This window comes from Anopheles merus, chromosome 3L (genome assembly GCF_017562075.2).
Source record: "Anopheles merus strain MAF chromosome 3L, AmerM5.1, whole genome shotgun sequence".
Lineage (NCBI taxonomy): Eukaryota > Metazoa > Arthropoda > Insecta > Diptera > Culicidae > Anopheles > Anopheles merus.
The window spans coordinates 25,131,872-25,144,870 of record NC_054085.1 but is presented as its reverse complement, the minus strand read 5'-3'; the positions used below and the strand labels follow the sequence as shown (position 1 = coordinate 25,144,870).

Genomic DNA, 12,999 nt, shown 5'->3' with positions numbered 1-12,999 from the left:
GAAAGTCTGGAATGTGTCGACCGTGGTGACACTTTTCTACGTGGTTTTTCCCTATCGTCCTGCTCCATTTTTCTCCGTGAATGTGAGTGTGTGTGTGTATGTGGCGGCACTCACTCCATGCTCACTTTTTCCCCCTCCACTTGCAACAGTATGCACATTCCCGGTGGAACATTTATCATGCTCAAAAGGCGCCATCTGATGGCACGGTTTCACTTCTCGCCGTGCAAGCCCCCTTTCACCCATCACCGTCATCATCATCGTCATCATCCGTTTGTCTACAAGCTTTGTCGCCGTCGTCGTTGTCGTCTAACCTTTCGCATGCAAAATATTCCACCTCCTAGTGCACAATGGGATTTGGTGAAATGAACGCAAATCGTTGTAACAAAACGCAGAACCAAACGCAAAACCACAATCTGTAGCTTTTTCCGTTCAATTAAGCTTTCGCCCCCCCCTAGCCAACGAGCAAACCCGAAGAACCTGCCTGCGGTGGGGATGCTGTTTTTCTCTCTGAGCCGTCGCTCTGTTTCAGCATTTGCAGTGCGCAAGGAAAACGGGCCAGGAAACTCTCCGGAGATCTTTTGCTATGGTCGATTTGAAAGAAACACTCGTTTTTATAAGCTGCCCTTGCCCTTGTCGAAAAAGGGACTCTGGTCAACCCGTGGCCTGTAGTTGTTGGGAGTGGTTACTGCAACGTATTCGGTTTAGCCTTCGGACAGGATGATTAATAGATGGGTTCCCCTGATTTTGAAGACGAAGGCAACGCCTGGACGCAGATGAACCTTCCACAGCTGTGGCGAAACAGTGGCGGTTAGATAACGTTTGGTGCTTATGTGTCATATTGTTAAGATAAATGATAATTCTTGTTAGTGTGGTTCTTCATTCATTCAATTATAGCGTATTGGGTGAGTGCATTATTACAGGTTTTGATTGTGATTTTCAATGAAGAAGCTATACCACTCATTAGTAATTTATTGTAAATAAATATATCTCATCTGTTTGTGTAAGAAAAGACAGATAAGCTCTGATATACACGGTTGAATAGCTTAAAAGATCAGAAAACAACATTAAATCTCGCAATAAAACATGATTGAATAAATCTGGAATGATATGCTCCATACTCCAGACGAAATTTAGAGAGCAATCCAATATTTTGAATAAAAAATACACTCTTTTAATAGCTATAACGGCTGCTATAAAATATTACAAGCAGGAAAACGAAACAATAAATTAATCCATTGTCCTCTTAAAGAATACATTTTTGCTGGAAATGCTAGGTTATCAAGTAATAAACTTATGACGTTTGTTCATATCAAACACATGCATGACCTAACCTAACAGTTAGCAAAAAGAAATAAAAATTCTTCGGTCAGCACTGCCAATACTAACTGCGCTTCTACAGTGCTAGGGCTCAGCCTGCCAATGCGACATCTGTTGAAAAATGCATTCATCCAACCAAAGGCCTGCTGCTGTGAGCGTAACGCGTTCTGCTTGATGGCATGAATATTTCGCGCCAAATCAACGATGTCTCACTTTTGGGACAGCTCGCGCAGAGCTACTGAAGCGACAGAAACCGATACGGCCACTGTGTGCTGTATGGCAACCCACCAGTGCCAGAGCCATTGCTCAAATGGGGTTCAATTCTGCCGTGAACGGATGCGTGCTGTAGAATTGCTCACGACAGGGCTATTTCCCAAGTTCAGTGCCTGCTGCCGGCGAGCCGACAGGACGCGGATCCGGTTCGAAGGACCAAAAATGCATCCCTCAAAACCAGCTGGCGCACCATATTGCGGTCAAATTGGAACCGGGCGCTTTGAATTGTCATTTTTCTGCGCTACCCCGCGGATCACCCCCCCCCCCCCCCCCCCCCGCTTTGCACTGCTTTTGGTGCACAATTGCTCCAGCGTGCGCTGGTGTCAGTTGCGGAACCCGAATCCCCACGGCCGTCTACCCACTGCAGAGATCGCACCGGTCGGTAATATACACGGCCTGATGGATGACATCGGAGGATGTTGGTGGTTTGAGATAGTCTTTCGAGGTGCCCTTTTTTGTGTGTATCCAGCAAAGGGAGGTACACAGGATCTATTTGCTTTCGAGGATCTCGCTTCTGGTTGTGTTGGCAGTCTCCGGTGGAAGCTTTTGTTCAGCTGTGGTCCAATAAACACGTCATATATCTCACGGATGATAGATACGACCGCTGAGCTGAGCTGATGGAGAGTGAGTGCTAGATAAACATGAAGATTAAGGTTTAATACTTCAAAATACACGGCCAAATCTATTTCAAAACATTCTCAACATGGAAAATATGTGCAGGAAAATGGTCCGCATTTGCTTAAATTTTTCAATTTTTACAATTTATTTCCGTATAGTGAAACTTTAAATTTCTCCAAAAATACGCAACTGAAATGCAAAAAAAAGCCAATTCCAAAAACCGCATTTTCAAGCCTGTGTAATCCTGTTCCCTTACTTTGCCCAAACACATGTTTACATGCTTTACTGTGTGCACTTGACAATCACCGGTAATGCGCTGAGTAATAATGCACAGCACGACACCACTGCACAGAAAATTGCATAAAAAGAGTGCACTACCACTTGCTAGAGCCGGTGCACTTCAGGTTACTTGATCCTGTTCCGGACCCGCCGGGATAACTTGACGCAGGGCATCATAATCCTTTCCCGGGCGCTCGCTTCCCGCGCGATGCTGCAGTATCAACATCCTGTAAAATAAATCAACATCAGTGCCGCATCAAGTGCCAATGATAAGTGGCAACAGTGGCAGATCCGAGCGGTTGCACATCCTGAGAGTACAGAAGACAGTTGGGTGTGTGTGTGTGCGCGCGCGCGCGTGTTTGTGCTCTCTATACGGTGGAGAATGTATACATTTTAAAAATGCATACGACCATCGGTACAAGCTTGGCGTTTTTCTTTTTCGAATGGCAGCGGTTGCGCCCACCACTTCAATGAATGTGCGGCTGCTTCTTTTTTTCATTTCTTTCCTCTCATTTCAATCTTTTATTCCTTTGCTAAATCCCGCTTATGCGAAAGGGGGCAGCAGTACCGGCCGGGGCTGCACGTGTGCTTGAGCAGTGGGGAAACGGAATGGGTGGAGGGTTTACTATTGTGGCAATAAATGCAACTCATTCACCCGGTCGGATACATCCTTTCGGAAATGTTTTGCATACAGCATTGCATCAGCAGAACGTTACGATTTCTTTCTGTATTTTGCTTGGGTTTTCGTTTGGTTTTGTGTTTTTCTTCCTTTCGGTGGTCTGCAGCGGTTTGATAGGTAGCGGGTGGAAGGTTGGGGTTGTGTATCTGTGTAAATGTTTATTCCTTACCATGTTGCATGCTGGTGTTGCTTCATGTTTATGGGTTGTAAAGGATCTAGGGAAACGCACTAGAAATAAGCGAGGCAATAGTACAAGCATGGCCTCCTCAGCGTGGCATTACATTGAAATCATTTACAAATTATCACTCAATTCGAAAAAATCTTAACAACTTGAATAATTTTAAATGTTAAGTAGAAATAGCCGGTCTCATGGTACAGTCGTCAACTCGTACGACTTAACAACATGCCCGTCATGGGTTCAAGCCCCAAATAGACCGTGTCGCCATACGTAGGACTGACTATCCTGCTATGGGGGGAAATCAATAAGTCACTGAAAGCCAACCCCACAAGTGTGTTGGCAGGCCTTGACCGGCATCGGTTGTTGAGCCAAAGAAGAAGAAGTAGAAATATAGAAAATATCTCCGAGGTACTGCAAATACTGGCAATGGAAAACATTTAACTATAAACGCCTGAATGTCTGACATTTTACAACACATTTAGAATATAGAAGCGTATTCATAAAGTGTGTATTACCAATGTGTAGAACATACAGCAGCACATGTGCAAGACACCTGGAACTACGACCCTTAAGCTCTACCCCGAACCGCTATTAACTGCAAAGCGCGTACTGAGCTACATTTAACGCGTGAAGTTCTGTTGATTGACTGCGGAGCGACCCAGAGCGTGTGGATTTGTTATTGAGTAAACTTCCTCATCTCAATCAAAAGAGCCTCTTTACCTAAACACTTGAAACAACCACTCGGAGAGCGGTGCCTTGATGTTGGGGTTGAAATGTATGTACCTAAATATTAGTTATTTGTTTGACACATAGGAACAGGATCGTATTTCAGGTCCTTGTTGATGGCCAAGTGTTGTTTGTTGAATTGCTGTTTGCTTTGCTATCAACCTTTTTGATCATAAGATGATGAGTTGGCTACATCATTTAAAAATGTGGCCAGGAATAAATTTAAGGGTGAGTAAAACCCTTAATTAAGCAAGCGAGACTACGTTTCAGGTTCCAGAATTTATCATCTTACACTTTGAACATACTTAACAGTATCTGGAATTTTTTAACTCTTGTTGAATTCAAATCCATTGAATTAGCATGTTACTTTTATAATTAAAACTGCAGGTGAAACAGTAGTTTCTCCGTACACTTATCAATCCGCATCGCCTGATAGAGTACAAGGGATGGGATTGAAAAGACACGGACCGAAACTTCCTCCCGCACGTGTGGGTAATGATGCACTACGGTAGTTACAACCACTCCTGAAAAGAAAGTTGTTATTCCGCATGTAAGCACATACCATTTCCGCTCCTTCGACCGGCTTCCCATTTTCGCATCTCGCGGGATTGCGGGATTTTCCCATTTTTCCTCGCGTGAGTGGGAGATTTCAACCGGGAAATGTTGGGGTGCATTCTCCATTTTTCACCTATCACGAAAGGCCACAGGATTGCACTTTTTCCCCATTTTTGCAGAAAGGATGAGCGGTGTGGCAGAGCGTTCCTCAGAATCCGAACCCTCAGACTTTTCTTTCCACTGTCTCCCGAGCAGGCCGAAAGCAACAGAGCGCGATGGATGAAGATGTGTACAGAGATGCCTGTGTCCCCGGGCCCCGGATGGCTAAAGCAGTTCGGTGCACATGTCCTCCCTACCCAAGGCTGCCTGCCAAGCTCCCGAAGGCAGTGTTTGCATACAGCTGTCCAAAGCGCGGCAGGCACTTCATACAATCGTACATGGTGCGCTACCATAAATACAATTTGCACCAAGTAGGAGCCTCGAGAATGGTGGAGGCGAGCTGTTTGGCTACAAGAAGCTGCAACTGCGCTAGTGCACGAGCGCTTTTGGGCGAAGGAAAACGGCAAGTCGCAAGAAAACCGCCGGATTGTTGCAATCCGTGTGCTGGTCTGCCCACTTAGTTGTGGAAGTTCCATCCTATTCTTCGCTACTTTTTTTTGTCGACATTGTGTGCAAGCGCCATGTGCCATCCTTGACCTGGAACAGTTGATTTCACACACATATACACGCCTCCTTGCATGTAACCTGTCAGGAAAACTGTAGATGCCCATTCCTGCTCTGGGTTTGGGGGAAGACCACCATAGCTGAGAAGCTCGCGGATGCAATGATAGGAAGTGCATTAGCATGTTTCCGGTGCCAGTTTCCTTTTACCTGTTTTTTATTCTTCCTTTTCCTACCACACGTACACACACACACACACATACAAGTCGAGGGTGGTTGAAAAATGTGTGCAGCACAAACCTCGCCACCTCACGCCATTGATGGTCAGGCGAGATTCTTTTTTCCTTTGCGAGAATCCCAACACTGGCCTGCGGCTCGGTTTCCACCGTTGTATCCGTAGTTTGATAGAACCAGATGTTTGTGCCCCCCATTGGTGTGTGTGTGTGTGTGTGTGTGTGTGTGTGTGTGTTTCCCTGGTCCGGTGTGGGTCCGGGGGACGAGGCTTCAAAGAATTCCAACCCACAACCCGGAAGGCGAGAGCGATGCTTATCCGATCCACTACCAACTGCGTCCGACTTTCCCCCGCACTTTTTTGGTAAACAGTATTTATTTTTCCGATTCGATCTCTCGAGTGGCCTCGCTCGAGAAGCAGAGCTGTTTGTAGCAGAAGAATGTGCGTGGTGCAATGCTACACACACAGTTGTAGCACTCCCATGCAGTGGATGCCCGCTGTGGAAATGCTTCAAGTTGAGTTTTTAAAAGCGACGGCCCCCATACATGCTGCTCTGGACTGGCCTTGGTTGAGTGGCTTTCCATTTGCATGCAGTGTCAGTGAAGAACGATCGATCGGGGTGATCCAGAACGGACAGGGGCACACTTAGAGTTGCACAGATAAGGATGGAGTTTTTTTTCTTCTTCCTTCGTTTGGTGCTCTGTTGTCGATTGCAAAACGGGATGGCGATGGTGGGCTTGAATGGTGGGAATTTGTCGGCTGCGTGACTATGGCGGTACGTGCATGGTAATGTCGCCTGTTTTTTGATGATGATAGGGTTTGAACGCTCATCTGAAAACTTGTATATTTTCTAAAATTGGTGCATGTGTGTTAAATTTTTGATACACGAAGACAAATTCGTCTTTTTCTTTTAATTTAAATATAACATGATCGCTTCGAGTTATTGTGAGCTCCTGCTTGCCAGACGAGTATATGAAAAATCTGGAGCATCATCGGTAAACATCTTCTTCTATTTGGCGTAACGTCCTACGCGGACATGCCGGCTTATAAGGCTTTCGAGACTTCATTGATTACCACACAGCCGCATAGTCAAACCTTGCTGCGGGAGGACGGTCCATTCTAGGATTGAAACCTTGCCGGGCATGTTATTGAGTCGTTCGAATTGACGACTGTTCCACGGGACCGCCCCATCGGCCATCATCGTAAAAGGTTATTAAGCTTCTTCAATGATTCATCTTGATTCTCCAATAACATGTCAATTCAATTGGAGAGGTGTAAACATCCTTTTTACGGAATGTTAAATCTAGCAAGAATCGTGAAGTTTAAGATCACATTTCAACTCAGCATTATGTCTTCGAGAAACTCAAAAGGAGATGAGAATTTTGAAATTTTCATATCGGGTAGAATAACTAAGATCCAGCTTCAGACTAAAAGACTCTAGTTACTTACTTATCCGGCGCTACAACCGCTTTGCGGTCTTGGCCTGCCTCAGGAGTGTCCGAAACCGCTCACGGTCTCGCGCCTTCGTCTGCCAGTCCGTTATCCCGGCCTTAATGGCGGACGCCTCCACGCCATCTTGCCACCTCAATTTGGGCCTACCACGCCTCCTCTGTCAAAGACTCTAGTTACTTGTGTGTTTATCAGAACTGCTTTAAAGCAATTGAAAATGTAATTCTGACCTAATATCACCGAACAACATACGAAACTGTAAAGGAGTCGAAAAGTACACCTTATCACATCGTTGTATGCTACCATGTAAGCGAAGATCAAACTTTGGCATGCATTATTACCTTTGCACTTGACAGCTTTGGTAACAGTAATTAAACATTAAATTGGTTGAAATATAAAAATCAAAATGTGGTATTTACTTGGATTTTGGGGAGAAGCTTTACACCAGCCTACAATCAAGATCAATCGGAAGTCATTCAATATCCTGTCACGCTTATATTTGTCTGTCCACAAAACGTCTAATTACTTCCGCCATTCAATGAACCTTCCCTACCGACCGAAATTAAAGTAAATTCTTGGTTTGGAGAGTCAATCCAACTGACATTAGATAGCATCGTGATCAAATTTCACGCTTAGTGTAAATAAAGAAATCCCATCCCCACTAAGACTCTTTGTGTTTCCAGTGCCTGAGTTAAATTAAACGCTGGCTTTTGTGCCTCATCATTCCATTCCATCAATGAACTTGATATGTCTTAATGTGTGTGTGTGTGTGTGTGTGTGTGTGTGTGTGTGTGTGTGTGTGTGTGTGTAAGTGTGTGTGTGTGTGTGTGTGTGTGTGTGTGTGTGTGTGTGTGTGTGTGTGTGTGTGTAAATCCGATACATAAGCATATGTCTCTACAACTTTGAATTTCGTTGTTTTTTGGTTTGTTCGCCGACTGGAAGGTGTTTATAAAACTGCCGTAAGGGGCTCCATCCCCATCTTAAACCTCATTATTGCTACCGTCAGCGTAATCAACCAACAGTACCCCGAAAAGAATGAAAGGAAAAAAAACAGCTCCAACAACCATCGAATCGGTCACTTGAACTGCCACTAGTGAGCCACTCGTTCAACTCGTAACGCGTTTTTTTTACGGTTCCATTGCCCTTTTGGTCGTGAAGTGTTTTTCATTACAAAGTAGCTGTTGCTGTTCGAAATTTGATTCCTAAAACCGTACAGCCCGATCATACCCCGGCCGTTGCAGTTGCATACTAATCTTGCGCTGATGTTTATTTTGTTCCCGTTGGCTTGCGCTTGTCCTCGATCGCTCGTTTCGTTTCCTTATCTTCAACGGGGAGTGGTGGCCCGGTGTGCTTCTTCATCCCCGGAGGAGTATGTTTTGGAGTTTATCTTATCTTAGTTGTTTTTTTTTTTCCTCTCTCCTGTATGTGTTTGTGTCTGTGAATGTATTTCAAATGGTGGCTGGGGTTGCGTTTGTTTTCACTCATGGAGGCGGCAACTGCTGGAGAGGAGGGTTACCGTGTTTCTAAACAAAATCTCGAACTAAATAGAGCACGCGAGTTTTTTTTCGGGCTCATCGCATGAATCTGGAACACAAATAGAAGTTTAGGGAAGGGAAAGCGAAAGTGAATAAAAAACTACCAATCAAAAATGAACAATCTCGTTCAAATGCTCATGTATGGTGCACCCATGTAAGCAGTAAGAGGGGCATCGAACACTGAGGAGTAGGAGATTGGTTTGGGGTGATCAATAAAAATGATAAAGCAATGGTATGCTCAAGCATTAGCAATCGGGAGCCTCTGCAATAGGGCTGGGACAAAACAGTTACAAAGTAGGTTCGGATACGTGTAAAATGTGAATATTCCTCTCATTCAACTGCATTACAAATAAGTTTGATAAAAATGATTATTTTTTTTTGTTCAACTTATATTCCATGTTTTATGTTTAAAAAATAGTTGAAAGATTTAAAAGATGTTTCCATTATTCGATTAGATACTAGAAGCTTAATGTTGTTGAAAATGAAGCACATTGATGTTGTTTGTGATGTTCAACCGTACCATTATTTGAAGGTTTTGTTACGTTTATATCAAAATCTTAAAAAATAAACATATTTTTACAACCCCAATGTGTATCATCAGTTGAGTTGACTGTACAAAAGCTATTAAACGGACATGAAGCATGTTAGATCCTAACAATTATCAATATTCAAATGCTTTATTTATCGTAAACTCCATTAATTGACTTCTAGCATTAGACTGCGTTCAAATTTATGTTTCATCTTTTGTTACTCTTAATAAATACTTTTGGGCCGACTGCCTTCAATTGTATTTTATTCTAAGCATTGATCTACATTAAGAGGAATTTCATTAGGAGGAAGATGGACTCAATAAAGGAATTGGATCTGATTAAAGCCTCACATTTACTCTAAAGTCGTGTTTTCAGTTCAATTCGTCTTCATAGTAAGAGGCCCCTTCAATTAATCAAATCAATCAAATTATTGTTTCACTAGTAAGATTACAAGATACATTAAAAAAATACATTTTCCACCTTATATTCGTGTCCCCCGTTTTTTGGTTCGTCTGTGAGTTTAACTTCCACAATTTGCATATTGATGATTCGTTCATTGAATTTGAATCCAATCTAATAATTGAGCAAATCAATTGAATTGAAAAAAGAAATTGCTTTCCAAAATACAATCGAACAGATTGAAACCCTCTAATTTGCCTTATTTTCAAATTTTTAGTTTGCATACGAAAGGAAAGAAGTAAAAAACCCGTACACCATAGAAAACAACCCCCTCCGTTGGCGCACTAAACAAACCCGGTAGGAAATGCGCCCTACGCATCGCGGGCGCTTGTTGATAATTTTTGCTGACCTGCAGTGAACCGATCACAGCACCAGTCCGCACCGTAAGTCTGCGCCCCAGAGTCACAATCGTTTAAAGATTTCGCCTACCTTCGGCCCGGCGGATCGACCGCAGTAGAGAAGCGGGTTCTGGGTAGCAGGACAGAAAGGTACGAAAGGGAGGCGGAAAAGGGCGGGAGAGAGGAAAAAAACAAAGCCCTATGTTGCCCTATGCTATGCAGCCAGCGACGGGCATACAAAGCACTTACGCACACAGCCACACACAGACACAAACACACACAAGAAGCGTATACAAGCGACAGTGCATTTAAAACCCGCTCACCAACACACGCGCTAGCCGGCCAGCACCGTGGTGGCGGCTCTGTTCGCGTCCCGTTCCCGCACGCAACATTAGTTCGCTGCTCGCGGTCGCTTACGGCGAAGGTCTTTCTCGGCGGACGCGCGCTTCTTTATGCTGGCGAAGATCAGTTTCGAGTGTGTTTTTTTGTTTTTTTTTCTCTCGCTCTCTTGTTTTGTGTGGTGAATCTGCATCGGGTTTTCAGTGTTGGGTTGTTCACGCAGCGATCCAAGAGTGTAACTATTTCAATTAATTGCGGGTGTGCATTTTGCGAAGGAAAGCGCAACGGGCAAAAGTGGCTTTCGTGTAGGTGTTAAAGGTGCCTAGTGCATTGCAGGTCGTTTCGGTGGTGCTGGTTGCAATTTTGCATCGAAGAAACCCCTTCTTCCCGCTGTCTGTGGTTGTGGCTCGGTGTATCTTTTTGAAGTGTTTTTTGTTGTGTTTTAGTGCTGTAACGTCAGCGTTACAATTAATTTATGCCTGAAATGAAATTCCCGGTTTTAATTTCGAAACGGGCAAAAACGTGTTTGATCCATCTTCCATTTTTCCTGGAATTTGCCCAGCACAAAACAGCACAAAACGGGGCAGCAGCTGCATTGCTGGCAAATTGATGCTGTGTGTGTATCCGTCGGTCCGCCGTCCCGCTCACTCGCATGCACGCCCAGCTCTATCCAGCTTCCAATCGAGCCGTTGCGTTTACGGGGCCCGCTCGAAGAGTCGAAGATCGAACGCGTGTGTCGGCGGCACCGCGGTGTGTTGGTGTGTGTACGTGTGTGTGCGCTGGTAGGCTGCATGTGGTTTACGCAGTCGCCCAGTATACCCAGTTTATGCTCTCTTGTGCGTCAGTGTGTGTGAGTATGTCTTTGCGCTTTATGTTGTACGAGCAAAACCGGATCATGCTGCACCGTAAAGTGTTGTTGCTGTATGTGTGCGTTTCTGAGTGTTGGAAAGGTGTATACAGAAGAGAGAGAGCGCGGGCACAGGTAGAGCGAGCGAGCAGGGAAGGGTTTTTGTGTGTCTCGTCTCGGAATACTGCCGACCCACGGGTGCGTGTTGTTTTTTGTTGTTTTTTGTTTACCGAAATTTCCAGTTCCGAAACAGATGTTCTTTGCTGCGGTGTGTCCCGGGAGCCGCTTCCCATTTCATGTTTTTTCCGGATCAATCGTTGAATGAATGTTTAATAGCGGAAAACAAGGGGGGGGGGGGTTAAATGTTTAATTAAAGTGATACAACACGGGCACGGAAGGAAGCCGATAACGAGCTGCTTGATTGAAATTTTTGCAGCTTAACCGAGAGCGTCCCCCTCTGTGGAGTGAATTTTAAAGTGAATGGAAGAAATAGAATACAAAAAAAACCAAAAAAAAAGAAGCCCTTTTGATGCCCTTTCAAATTTAGGCCCGTTTGCGTTTGTGTTTGTGTGGTGTCGTTTTTTTTCGAAATTGTGATTTTGTTTTCAAACCTAAAATCGTGCATTTTCTTGTCGCCATTATCTCGCAAAGGTGCTTGTTAAAATAAAAAGGTGTTTGAAAGTGTGTCGGTGTGTGAGTGTGATTGTGCCTTCTTTCAGTCCGCTTTGCGTTCACCGCGAAGTGTTTGTCAAATAGAAATTGCTATCGGAAGCGTGTGTGTACTGGTGGTTGGGATCGGTTGCGGCTTTCCTCTTCTAAGAGGTCCAGTTTAGTCTTCATCTTAAGCGCTGCAGCAAACACCACAACCAGCGTCGAAGAGTTTCTGAAGGCGTTGATAAAGTGGGCCACGCGCGCTTCAAGAGGTAACGAATGGTAGCTTTGGGGAAGCATTGTGGGAAGCGATTGATTATTTCATTAGGTTCCAGTGATGGTCAAAATTGAAGAATTGGAAAAAACATAAATCCTAACAAAAAAAGATAGATCTCCCAGCGTCGAATTGTTTACGTGTACGTGCGAGCTGTGTGCATCTGGTGCATTCTTACGTCTAACTGCGACTAACAGAAAGCGCATAATAATCTTTGAAACGGTAAACACTCACCCGAGCGTGTGTATGAGCAGTGATGTTCCAGTTGCCTGAGCAGCGAATGTTGTGGCGGAGGGTTTAAAGTCGTCTTCTAAAATATGTGTGTATTTGACTGACAGTTGAAATGGTAGCAAAAATAACCCCACACCATATGTTGTCTCATCCAAACGGGTGCAACCATTTGGAACGATAGAAACAATAAATTCGTTTTCATTCAGTTTCACTTTACTGGGTACGTGTATGTGATCGTTTGGGAGCGTAAATTTGGCCCAGTATGTCAGCAGATGTTTTAGTTTTAAAGTTTGATCGTGTTCGAAGGACCATTTGTTTGATTGGTTCTGCTCAGTTGAAATGGAGTGTTACTGGTTTTTTTCGATGCAAATGTTTTAAGATCCTTATGAAAAACATTGAAGGACAAAACAGAAAATAGATATAAGTGCTTCAACTGTAGAAGCACGTAGGTTATCCGAAGCTGGATTAACCGGGAGCTATCCAATCATTACAACTCAACCGTATCGATCGAGATGATATATTGGGAGCAAAACTAACATCTTTAGTAGATGTTGTCATTCTTTTAAATTTGTTAAGCCTTCTGACATGAACATCAACATTGAAAATTACTGTATAGACTTCTTTAATTACTCGATAAGGTTCAATTCCGATAAGACATCAACCACCCAAGGCCTCAGATGACAATGTTTTCTTGTTCATAACTATGCGATACCTTTACTTTACCGAAAATAAGATATTGATATTACAGGGTTTACCAGGAGTTCTCATAACGGTGGGACACTTTATTGACTCTTTGTTATCCCTACCCTACCTATTACCCTAGTTGGAC

At 43.9% G+C, this 12,999-nt stretch overlaps 1 protein-coding gene across 5 annotated transcripts in view; it reads left to right on the top strand.

Moving 5' to 3' along the window:
• The window catches only part of LOC121598570 (fat-like cadherin-related tumor suppressor homolog), a 166,394-nt gene that overhangs the window by 138,143 nt on the left and 15,252 nt on the right, over positions 1 to 12,999 (top strand). Inside the window, exons 1-2 of one of the 5 annotated variants that reach the window (XM_041925595.1) lie at positions 10,217 to 10,303; positions 11,666 to 11,937. The exons of 3 other annotated variants lie outside the window; for them this stretch is intronic. The gene's annotated coding sequence lies outside the window, so the exon portion shown is untranslated. Of the gene's footprint in view, positions 1 to 10,216; positions 10,304 to 11,450; positions 11,938 to 12,999 lie in introns of those variants that run through there. One more of the 5 variants, XM_041925594.1, reaches the window with a different exon arrangement.